This window comes from Myiozetetes cayanensis, unplaced genomic scaffold, assembly GCF_022539395.1.
Source record: "Myiozetetes cayanensis isolate MyiCay16 unplaced genomic scaffold, myiCay2020 scf5-8, whole genome shotgun sequence".
Taxonomy (NCBI): domain Eukaryota; kingdom Metazoa; phylum Chordata; class Aves; order Passeriformes; family Tyrannidae; genus Myiozetetes; species Myiozetetes cayanensis.
The window spans coordinates 98,501,523-98,513,296 of NW_026087742.1; positions in this window are offsets into that span (position 1 = coordinate 98,501,523).

Genomic DNA, 11,774 nt, shown 5'->3' on the forward strand with positions numbered 1-11,774 from the left:
TTTTTTTTCTGATTTTTTCTTGACAGTCTTACTGATTTAAAAATAAGAAATAGTTTTCAGTGTTTTTTCTCTCTTCTCTGGCCGTATGAGAGACCACATAAATGAGTAAATTAACTACTGGATGATGAAAAGAGAACTGATTCTACACAAAGGCTTGTCTTGCATGTAAAGCAATGCGTCAATACAGTCAGTATAGGTTTGAGGTCTCCTATGACAATTGTAATATTGTGATTAAACATTTTTAAAAGAAAATTTTATGTAAATGAGTTACCCACTGGCAGTTTATTTAAAAAAACCCATTGGATCATACTGTGGCCTGGTTGGGGTTTTTAAATTTATTTTCTGATTTTTAAGCTTTATTTTTCCTTCCCTGCTTATTCTTAAATTCAGGAAAACACAACTTTCTTTGAAAAGCTTGTTGAAAACGAGTCTTGTTTAAAGTTACATTATTCCTCCTGAATGTCCTATTTGTACTTCACAAGTTACACATTAATATGTTGGGAGTCCTTTTCCTTGCAGAAAAATTTGCACTGTTTATATCTCTTATGTCAATAGTACCTTTGGATTCAAAGGTGCCTTCTTCTCACTGAGTCTAGTTGTGTTTTCTCAGTGCAGACAAGCAGCATCAAGACCCATCTTAAAAGCACCTGGGGTTTTGATAGTTTTTCTTTGTAGACAGCTGTTCGAGAACATCATTGCCTTTAACTTTGTACCAAAGCCTAAGATAAAAAGCTAGATCTAATGCTACATTTTTGATTTAAATAGGTCTCTTCTGTTACTGGTGCATCAAATTCCAGATGAGATCTGACCCATCTTTATACAGTGGTAATATTTCTTGTCTGTCTATGGAAAATTTCTTGTCTGGCATATCACAGGATACCTTTTACCTTTTATACCTGAAGCACACTGGTGGCTTAGAGTTGTTCTATAATTAGTAGTATGAGCAGTTTTTTCTCCTTAATCAGTTAAAACTGATGAACTCCTAAGTTGCAGTGGACCCTTTTTCCTCAGGGCAGAATTCATCTTGCTTAACTCTAGTTGTCTAAATACTGAGTATCAGGTATAAATCATGGAAAAACTCTCTAGTCAATGCAAGAAGAGAAAGAGGCATCTCCAGAGCTGCATTCAAAGATCTCTGGAATAAATCACCTACTGGATGTGTTTCTTTCTCTCTTTCTGTTGACAATATAGGGAGCTTAGACAACCATCTCATCTCAGTGATGAATATAGGGAGATGAAGGTCTCTGCTTCCCTCAAACCCCATTTTTCTTCACACTGTACTGTTTTAAATTTTAGCTCACATCAATCAGTATTTTTCAAGGTCTTCACTTTTGCTAGTGGCATGTGATCATCACTGAATTGAGTATGCCTCCCATCTTTGAGTCAATAAAGTGCTTTGAAAGGCACCAAGCACATTGTTTCTCCGGAAGAAATGCATTCAAATCAAGTGACGTGCAGCTGTTTCCAGTATGTTTGAGGATGTTGTTTAGCCAGTTAGAACATATATCCCAGATTTTCAGACTTTTTCCTTGTTTAATTGTTTGCCTTATCCATATTTGCATTTCTTAATGTTTTGCTTTCAAGGTTTTAACACACTGTGAGAATTTAGAGAAAAATTTATCCAAAGTTACTGGAATAATTTGTGTGATCGCTTTTCATATTTTTCATGCAAAGTTATTCTGAAATTGATGTATTTTATTCAATTGTCCTGCTGATTTAAGGCTGAACAGAACATGAATTCCACCAAAGGTGCTTAAGAGTGAAACTACAGCTCACTTGGCAGTGAACAGTAAGAAACTGTTCCAGAACTAGTAATATTGAAGGGTTTCTTTGAGTTGCTAGGGCTGAATATTGTGTGCTTAAATGCATATGAGGTTCTTGAATCAAAATTTCTTTTACTGGATCACTAGCAGAATACAGTTAGTGAAAGAGGAAAATTTAGGATTCATTTAAGCAACTGGAGATGCTTTTATCAGAGGTCTTCAAAATGTGAACTGATCATGCTGGACTCCTTTGAACTAGAGAAGTAGGCACTACTAGATGCTACTCATATCACTTGAAAGTAGAGATCAAAAACCTGTAAGTAAATTTGCATCTTGGAAATGCCCACTTCTCTCTGATCAATTATTAAGGGAGTCCAAGTTAACCAGCTCAAATCTTCATGCTTGCCTTGTGGATGTTTAAAGTTGTTTGTTCTTAAAACCAGCAAACGAAAGAACTTAGCTGAGAAATTAAAAATGGTATTGCATTTTGTTGGTTCAGAATGTCTATGAATATCTATTTCTATGTTTTCCTTTTTTTTAATAATTTTTTAACACATATAATTAATTTCATAGTGTTTTCCTTTCCTACTTTTGTGTCATGGTATCCTGTTAACCCTTTTGAAAAGCATAATCAAGCTAGTAGAGGAGAGCATGGGAGAATAACTTTGAAAATATTCCACAACTTAGCATTGATTTTACCACCATCATGTTTTACTCATTCGAGTTGGGGTGTATCAGCCTTCCCAGCCTCTCTGAATGCTCAGACCTTGCACTGTCTGCCAGAGCTCCTTGTACATGTGCAACATGTGGCCTTCCTAAGTGCTTCATACCACCAGTGCTGGAGATAAAGCAATAAGCTTTGGTAGCCCAAAAAGGAGGGTTTAGTTTCTGTATAAATCTCAGTATTTTATTTAGGCTCAAACTTAAATAGGAGTGATTAACAGCACTTCATAATTGTTCACAGTTTAACAACAGATCATCCTGAATCCTCATTGGTATATTTATATAGAAATTAAATAACTTGTATTTCGCAAGATTTGCAGTGGGCAGAATTCCCAACTACATCTTTTCACATGTTTCTAAATCCTATTTCAAGTAAATTACAGGTCAGTATTAGTAAATACTACCAGTAATAAATAGCAGAAAAAGAGGCAGATGGAGAATGTGAAACATTATTTCAGAAATAATGCCACAGTAGTAAATGAGATGTCAAAAGGCAGTTTTCCTTTTCTTAGGCAAATGCCATGTTTTTTCTTAGAACATATGTTGATAATTTGGCAGAGGTGCACAAAATCCTTGCATAGTTCATACATTCCAATTCAAAGGCTGAGGTTTCGTACAAATGGATCTCACAGTCTCAGATGGGCCATTTTATGGGAATGTAACAGCTGTTTATTTACATTTATGGTTCAGGATGCACATCGATTTCTATGAAACTACTCACATTGCATATTCACAGCTTTCATTAAATCTCTTTTTCAGTTCAAAATGGCCAAGTAAGGTATCTGCCTGAAGGTTAAACTGTTTTAAAAGCAGTGTTTGTTGACAAAGACCAAAGTACATTTTGATGATTTTGAAGTATTCTGCCAGCACTTCAGAAGAGAACTGCATCAAAAGCAAACCAGACCTCTTCGCTCTTTGCTTTGAATGTGCATCATCAGTGATGTCAGTGGGACTCTAGTAAAACAGTTGTTAATTAACTTATGTCCCTTCTTTCAGTGCTGCAGAATAAAAGCACAAAATGTTGTAGGAGCAATCTGAAGAGCAAACATTAGTTTGTTTGTTTCTTTATTAATAATTTATCCAGAAATGTTATCAAATTCTCTCAACCTGGGGCAACGTTTCTAGGACTGGACCCCAAGAATCTTGCTCCATCCAGATCATTATTACAAGAGTTACTGTAACACTTGTTCCTGTGAACACTTCCTGACCTAGCACGCTTTCAGTTTTGGCTGGCAGCATAGATAGACAGTCCACTTTTGAATTATACCTTTGCAAACAGAAAAAAAGAGATGTTGCAAACCTAAAATGAAATTAATTTAAATTAATTTGAATTTAAGTTGTTTTATGAGCTGTCCTGCAAATAGACAATCAGGGGTGGTCCTTGTATGAAGATCAGAAAGAAAAACAGATGAAAAAAAAAACCCCAAACCTTAATTCCCCTTATAATTTTATTCAAAATTGGAAGAAACCTGCATGGAATAAACATTGAAAAATAGATATTATTACAACATCCTTAATTTATTAAGGTAAATTTTTTTTGTGAGTGTATAATTGTTCCTTTGATTTAAAACAATGGCCAACGCTTGCCTCTTTAGATTTCATCATTTCACTCAGTGAAAAGTGTTGAAGTGTTGGTACTGAGATTTGGTTTACATCAGGAAAAAACAGAGGCTTTTTGCTCTTGTGTTCTTCAAGCAGAAAACTATAGAGAATGCTGTAAGCCATCTTAGAAATAACAACTTCTTAGACAAAGAAAAGAGTAGAATCCCATTCTGTATAACCATGTTTGGTTACTGCCCTCTTTACATACCTTTTCTTTCTACATGTACTGTTTCATATACCACTGACATCCTAGTGCCTGTGCAGTGAGCAAGAGTGCTGTGGAAATCATACATATGGGAAACAGCAATACAATTTTGCAGAGGCAGACAGGTTTAATTTTGAAATATCCTAACATTTGAGTGCCTGACTTGAGATGTTCCCTGATAGTTAATTTTTAAGTGATTTTTCTAGAGTTAGAAACCCCTAACAAATCTCTTTTTGTGCTGTATTGATATTCACACAGGGTTTGTCCCTGTTCCTGGATAGCTGTTCTGCAGCCTCATTCCTTCCATAGCTAGAAACTTTTATTTCCATATTAAAACACTACTTGTGTTTGTTGCAACTGGGGCCTTTTAAACAGTTGTCTTCCAACCTCTGATTCCATTTCACATAGTCAGGTTTGCTCTGGTTTTCTTTAGCTAGTTAGCAAACTCTTTTAACATTTTGATATAGGAGATTCTTCAGAATATACTTAATCAGGCCATTGATAATCATCTATCTCTTCTGACAGTACCTCATATGTACATAATATCATCTCATTTACATTTTTCAGTATCAGCACATCAGTAGCTCCTAATCATTCTGGCATTGATTAGTGCCAGCAGTTAAGGTTGTTACCATTATCTGTTGACACTGCAAGTTTATTCCACTTCTATCACTTCTAGTCCTGAATGATATCTGATTCTTTCTAAATTTTATCCTGACCTTCCTCCCTAAACCAAACCAAAATGAAACAAAACAAAACAAATAACCAATGCAAGACAAAACCAGCAACAAAATAACAGTTCTATAAAAATGTTGTGTATTAAAGTACCTCGGAAGTGGGTTCTGCTTAGTGTAAAGAAACAAAGAGGGAAAATTTCACTCAATGGAAAGTACAGAAGAGTTACAATTGAGATCCATTTTTCTGAGCGTGTTTCTATCACTGAATGGAAAATATTGTTTAATTCATCTGACCAAGACATTTTTACACTTTTCTACACTTCTTTTGGAAACACTGGAGACTTCCAGTAGAATTAAAGAGAGAAAAGAGGGGAAAGTAACAATCAAAATAATTTTCTAGTGGGAAAATGAGGCACAGAATTGCCATGTTGAAGGCAAGATTCATAAAAAGCAAAGGATGTCATAAGAGGTTCTTTCCCAGTCACATGAGGTCAGCACTCAAATGATGTATGCTACTAACAGATATTATTCCTTCTGAATACCATGAAGGAGAGAAATACGGGAGCTCAGCCATAGGGCCTTAGTCATGCAATATCACAACATCACTGAGGTTTGAAGGTCAGGTTGCTCTGGGACCAGCTGATTTCTTTGTATCTCCAAGGACAAATATTTCACAGCCTCTCTGGGCAACCTGTTGTAGTGTCAGACCACGCCAAGGCGAAACAGATTTTTCTGTCTTTGATCAGAATTCCCTATGTTTCAGTCTGTATCAATTGCCTCGCATCTTGTTCTTGTATGCCTTTGAAAAGTCTGACTCCACCATCTCTATAACCTACCAATAGTTTGTATATAGTTAGAGACAGCAGGAATATTCTTCTGAATTTACCTGAACTTGCAGAATGTCTCACTGGAATGTAGAAAAGGTCTTATTATAAGGGATGGGCTTCTGGAGCTGGGTGAAGAAAGAGCAGATGTCTTGCAATTATCTTAAGTTCAGTGTGCCTTTAACAACAGGCATGCCAAACAGCTGTGCTAGGCAAAATGAGAAAGTCACATAGCCATAGATGAAACCTGTCATGGGAGTAATATTGATGGTGTTTTTAAGCTGGGGACATTTCTGTTTCACAAACAGCAAAGAGACAGAACAATGAAGCCCATAAACCAAAAACTCATCAGACACATGAATATCTTTCAAGCTATTTCAGTGTTTCAAAGGAAAACAAAGGTGCAGAGTTTAGGCAGTTCTTAAAGAATTGGGCTTTTCCTGCGATGTGTCAAAGCCCAGTCGGGGAGGGATGGTGACATAGATTTGAAGATACCTGAAATCCCAAGGAGAGAGTTCCCAGAGGAAGCGGAAAAAAACATTAGCATCATACTAGCAAAGAAACTTGTCACTTTTCATTCTTAAAAATAGCACAGACTAGGAACCTTGCCAGTCCCAGCAAAACAAAAGTGTTTAATACAAAAATGAATTCTTTTTCAATCAGATGAAACATTGACAAAGCTTGGAGGTAGGAAAAAGCAGACTAAAAAGTAGGATGAGAACTTCAAACATGAGAATGGGAACTTGGTGCCATTAGAACCTCTTTGCAGCATTGAATTTTGTGGCCCATACAAGTAGAATATCCCATTTTTCCAAGCAGGATGGGAAAGAAAGTGACTGGAAATGGTTCCAGTTACTGGAAATGGTTCCAGTATTATATAAAAACTCATGCCATTTTTTTAATTTAAAAGTGTGAACTAAGGCTGGGTGATAGATAGAGACAGATACAGCCAATATGTTCATATTGAAGAGTCTGGGGTACTTCAAGATCTCTGCTGTATTACAGCAGTGTCACTAGTGAACCTTGGCTGCTGGATGGTGATTCTCAGAAAAAGGGGTATCTTTGAAGAGAGGCATTGTGAAACATTTTTTTCATTAAAAAGTTTCTGATTTCACCAGGAGAAATCAAGTCATTTTAGAGTAATACTGAGTCTTTTATTTTATTTTCATAGCCAAAGTCTTAGTTTTCATTCCCTTATACATTAAATACCTGCAAGTGGAATTGGGAAGAGACTGTGTGTGACAATTCTTTGCAAGAAAAATAAAACTCTTTTTACAGTCACGCATTTAAGCAAAGCATGTGTTGAAGCAACAAATGAAAAATTTCTTTTTGTCTGCTAGATCAGGTAAAATAAAAGCTAGATAGCTTCTTATTACAGTCAGTCTACTATCTTTAGATTTTATTTGGGGGGAGAAAAAAGAAACAGTGCAATTGTTTAGAAATATTTCTGATATTACCTCAAGTCTTCTGCTGGAAGTCAAAGTAGCAATGAAAATGAAATCAAGTATTTGAGTACAGGCATTTGTCCCTTTTCTGCACTTTTATTTTGAACAAGAGAAGAAATTAAATGGAAATGGGAGCAAAGAATGAAAGACAATACAGACTATAAAATGATCAACAGAAAAAACTAGCAAGAAATAAATTGTCCTGTATCTACCTTGAAATATTCTGTACTCTTTGCTGTAGAAATGAACAGATACTTGCATGTATTTCCAAAGTGTGTGTGTGTGTCTCTATTTACAAATAATTTTTTCCAAGACTGTGATTTCAAAAGTTTCCTGTTCTACAGTCTCACCAATTGTGTAGATCCATAAGGTCCATTAGACTAAAGAATGGAGAGACACAGAGAAGGAAAAAAAGCACTTCAATTGGGAGGTAAAAAGAAAATTTCATTCTTTACTTAAATATTTGTTTCAATGCTGCCATCCTAAGTTACACCTGCCTGGTTCACAACAAAGCAAAACATTTAAGTTCTCCTGTTATTTTCTGTATATACTGATGCAATAACATTCTCTGACCTCAAAAGACAAAACTATCAGGTCAGAAGAAGAATATTGTAAGTCATAGCACATGGCAAAGAAATAGTTACAGATGAAAAAATGGCAAATTTAGTTTTGTCAAGACTTTTTATTATAGAAGGAAAATTCATTCAAACTGGCAAATGTATCTTATCTCTCACATATTCAGGTTTGATACTTAAATCATGACTTGACTTTTAACAAAAAGCACACAGAAACTAAGAAAAGTAGTTTTTCTAAATTGTTTTTAGTTTAGTTTAGTAAAAAAAAATCAAATGACAGAAGATTAGAACATAGAGATTACGTTCTGAAAAGATGCAAAAATCTAAAGTTAAACTGTGGTACCACTTTCAGTTGTATTTTGTCATTCCATATTATCTAAAGCTACCTAAATAAAAGGAAAAATAGATGCTGCTCCAGTTTGAACAGGCAATCATATAAGCAGCAGCATCTGCACTTGTTAGATGTATTTTGTGGCTTTATTGATATCTCTTGAATATATACAAAGTGTGGAGGAGAACAATTGATCATTCTGGAATATAACCTAATTAATTCTGGAATGAATATACACTTCTGTTTTTTCTGTGCAAGCACTCAATCAATATTTGATAGCCAAATTGACAGCACGATATTTTTAGTGGTTTCTTTACGTTAGAGTAGTCTTGTTCCAGTATGTCACTTTAATCTTTTCAATTATTTTCAGAGTCTCAGATAAGCTTGACTGAAAGACTTAATCTTTTAGTTCATGTATTCATTAAAGATGGCATCAAAATCAATCCTTCATTAAAATCTGTTGAATGAGGCCAATGCTGCTAGAGAAATGTAATGCTACGTCTCTATCCAGTGTGAATCAAATGCTTAATGAGACTATCTTCTGATTGCTAATGTCTCCTTATTAGCAAATGTATGAAAGAAAAATTAATCTTAGTACCTTATCAGGTTAAATAAGCAAATTAGAAGGGGCATATTTATCTTTCTTCCAAGAGCTAGAACAATCAAGAGAAAAAGCACAGAAATCACTTAAGGAAAGTCCTAGACATAATATTTTGCATGCAAATTATGAGAGTGATGGGAAGATCTGAACTTTTTCAAATGTTTTAGCATCTGTTTTGTATCATCAGCCTAAATGGAGATGAAGTGGAAAGCAAATATTTAATATGAGCTTCTGAATCTCACAATAAAATATAAAAATTTTGTACAGATTTAACTGAATATACCTTTAAAAATGTGAGATGAACTGACTCTACTTATTCATTTTGTTACTTATTCTACTGCCACTTCTGGACCAAAAGAGCCTTATTCTACATTTATGGATGCATCTTTTGTCACAGTGAAAGGCAAGGAGATTTGGTTGTTGCATCTGTTTATTTTCAAACAGAACTCCAACTACGTTGTTTTTGCGTTAACAATCAGTGTGGCATTTAACAGACAAATAGTAATCATTCCACCTTCACTTTATAGGCAACAGATAAACAATGGGCAATTCTGCAACAGAATCCCTCACTAGTGCAATTATAGAAGTCTAGTTTTTAAATATGTAGATGTTGATGAGATGAATCTGACCAGCAGTTTACTGCTCATTTGCGAGAATTTCTTTGCTTTATGTTTTATTTGAATGGGCGCATCTTGAAATCATTGGCTACACTGACTCAGTGTGAACACCAGTAGAATTCATGAACTTCAGAGAGAAAAAGTATCTTTTTTTTTTTTTTTTTTTCTTTTTAACATGTAGAAGCTAAACACCTTTGCTAATATTGACCAGTATTGCAAAAGGAAAGACATGGGTGGTCATAAAAACTGTCCCTAAGTGTTTTTCTAGGTCAAGAGCAGCACCCTAAATTCTGTTTGCAAACTCCCAGCTAGCCAACGAAAACTGTGGAGCCCTGATGTCACCAAGACAGTCCCCTAATACCCCCTAATTAGAACAAGCCTCTAGTTTGCTTCAGCTCCCCTGACCCGTGATTTTGAGGGCCACCCTGAATGAGAACAGCTTAGAGACTGCTTGTATACAGAAGTGTTGAAACCCCTGAGCCAGCAAAGGCAATTGTCCTGGTTACTCCTACTACCATCTGTATTTCGTAACTGCTGAAGGTCGTCAACTGGGAACTGAATTAACAAAGAGAAAAAAACCTCAAACAAATAACCCTGCTAAAGGAAGCTCTTAATCTTGTCGTATCCTCTGGTTTCTAGCCTGAGTAGGCAAGACAGGTCTATCTTAGAAAGTTTGTTCATATCCTAATAAAAGAGACCATATACAGAAAGTCATTGTAAGAAGTGAGATTTAGGGCAGGGGACATTAGCACCAGGCCCCAGTCTTCTCCTTTCTCTCATGAGGTCTTTGATCTAGGATTAAGAAACAACTGTCCTTCGGAAACACTCAACAAGAAAAACTTTGACCCCCAGTGTATCTGTCTGCTGCAGCTGTGCTCACATTACTGCCATCTCACCAATGCTATTTTTACAGCATCAACAGAACCAGAAATCACAGAGCCCAGGGCCTTTGGAAACACATTGACTACAGAAGTACAGGACTTCAGTCTCACTCTGCTTTTAGGTATGTCTCCAGCAATGAGTGTACTGTGTGATAGCCTAGGTTCGAAAAGCTGCAGAGGACCCCAGTATTTCCTGAAAATTCTCTTCAAATTCCAAGAAAGAAAAACTATTTGTGTAGTTAAAAATGAATGTGGGGAAAATACTTTATTCTGGAGAGACATTTTAAGATATGGGAAAGAAAAGGGGAAGAATTATTTTCTTCCCTAAATGCATTTAATTTCCCACAGAATAGTTTTTAGACAAATGACTAGGGCCATAACCTTAATTGTTCCAAACTGTTAAGCAAATAATCTGTGAATTTATTTAGAAGTACATCAGGTTCTCTCTTACAGTACTGGGCTTTGAAAGTTCACAATAGGTTTCACATGAGAAGCATGAGACTGATGCTGGCAGTCAGTTTATTTGCTTAGGTTGGGACAAGAGCAAGAAGGGAAACACTGCAAATGTTTACTCTGCATAAAATAATTTAATCGCATCCATTAAGCCTGTGAGATTGAGTCAAATCACAGAAGCTTGTAGCACTGGTGAATTGCTAGTTATTATCTGCAAAACTATGGTAAAACATTAATGACTAACATTTTATTAATGGTATTAACATAATAATTAAAAAAAAATAAAGGTCAATAAGAATTACTGCCTGTAACACCTCGAGGGAAATTAGTTTGAAACTGATTTGTGTGATTCATGTTTTTGTCATTAAAGTTCTCAATCTACTGTAAAATCTGTACAGCTATAAAATCTGTAGATGATAATTTAATATATCAGCAGAGCATCTCAGACAGGGTTCTATTCTGTAAAACCATCTTAGCATGATGAGAGACTGTGCTGTGCTCCAAGTAGACAATTAGTAGGTGGCCCAACATCTGGCCAAGAAAGGAACTTCAGGGGTAAATCCATGTCATTCATTGGTTCATCTTTTGGAACTGTCAGTTCCATTATACTCAATTTTTCTGCTCTTAAAACATCACTCTTAAAAATACTATTTTGTGAAAATTGTTTCATTCTGACCTTTGAAAGGACACGTCCTCTCTTTTCTAAGATTCTGGGGCTTTTTGGTTTTTTCCATTGCTGTAATTACATTAGGAAAAACAAACAAACAAACAAAACCAACCAACCAACCAACAAACAAAAACCAAACCATGCAAACAAGCAAACAGAACCACCACAACCAAACCACAGCACAGAAAGAATAAGACAGACTACATCGTCCCCCCCATCCATCCTCACCCCCTCATACTTTTTTCCTTGGAGGAAGAGAACCAATCAGAAGAATTACATTTCTCTATGGAGATGTGAAGGTTTGTTTTCTGATTTTGAAGTTCAAATAAATGGACATGCTTTCTTTTCTCTAACAGTAAAAACAAGCAGAAGCATGCATCAGTATGCGTAACACTCAGTATTTGCAAAAA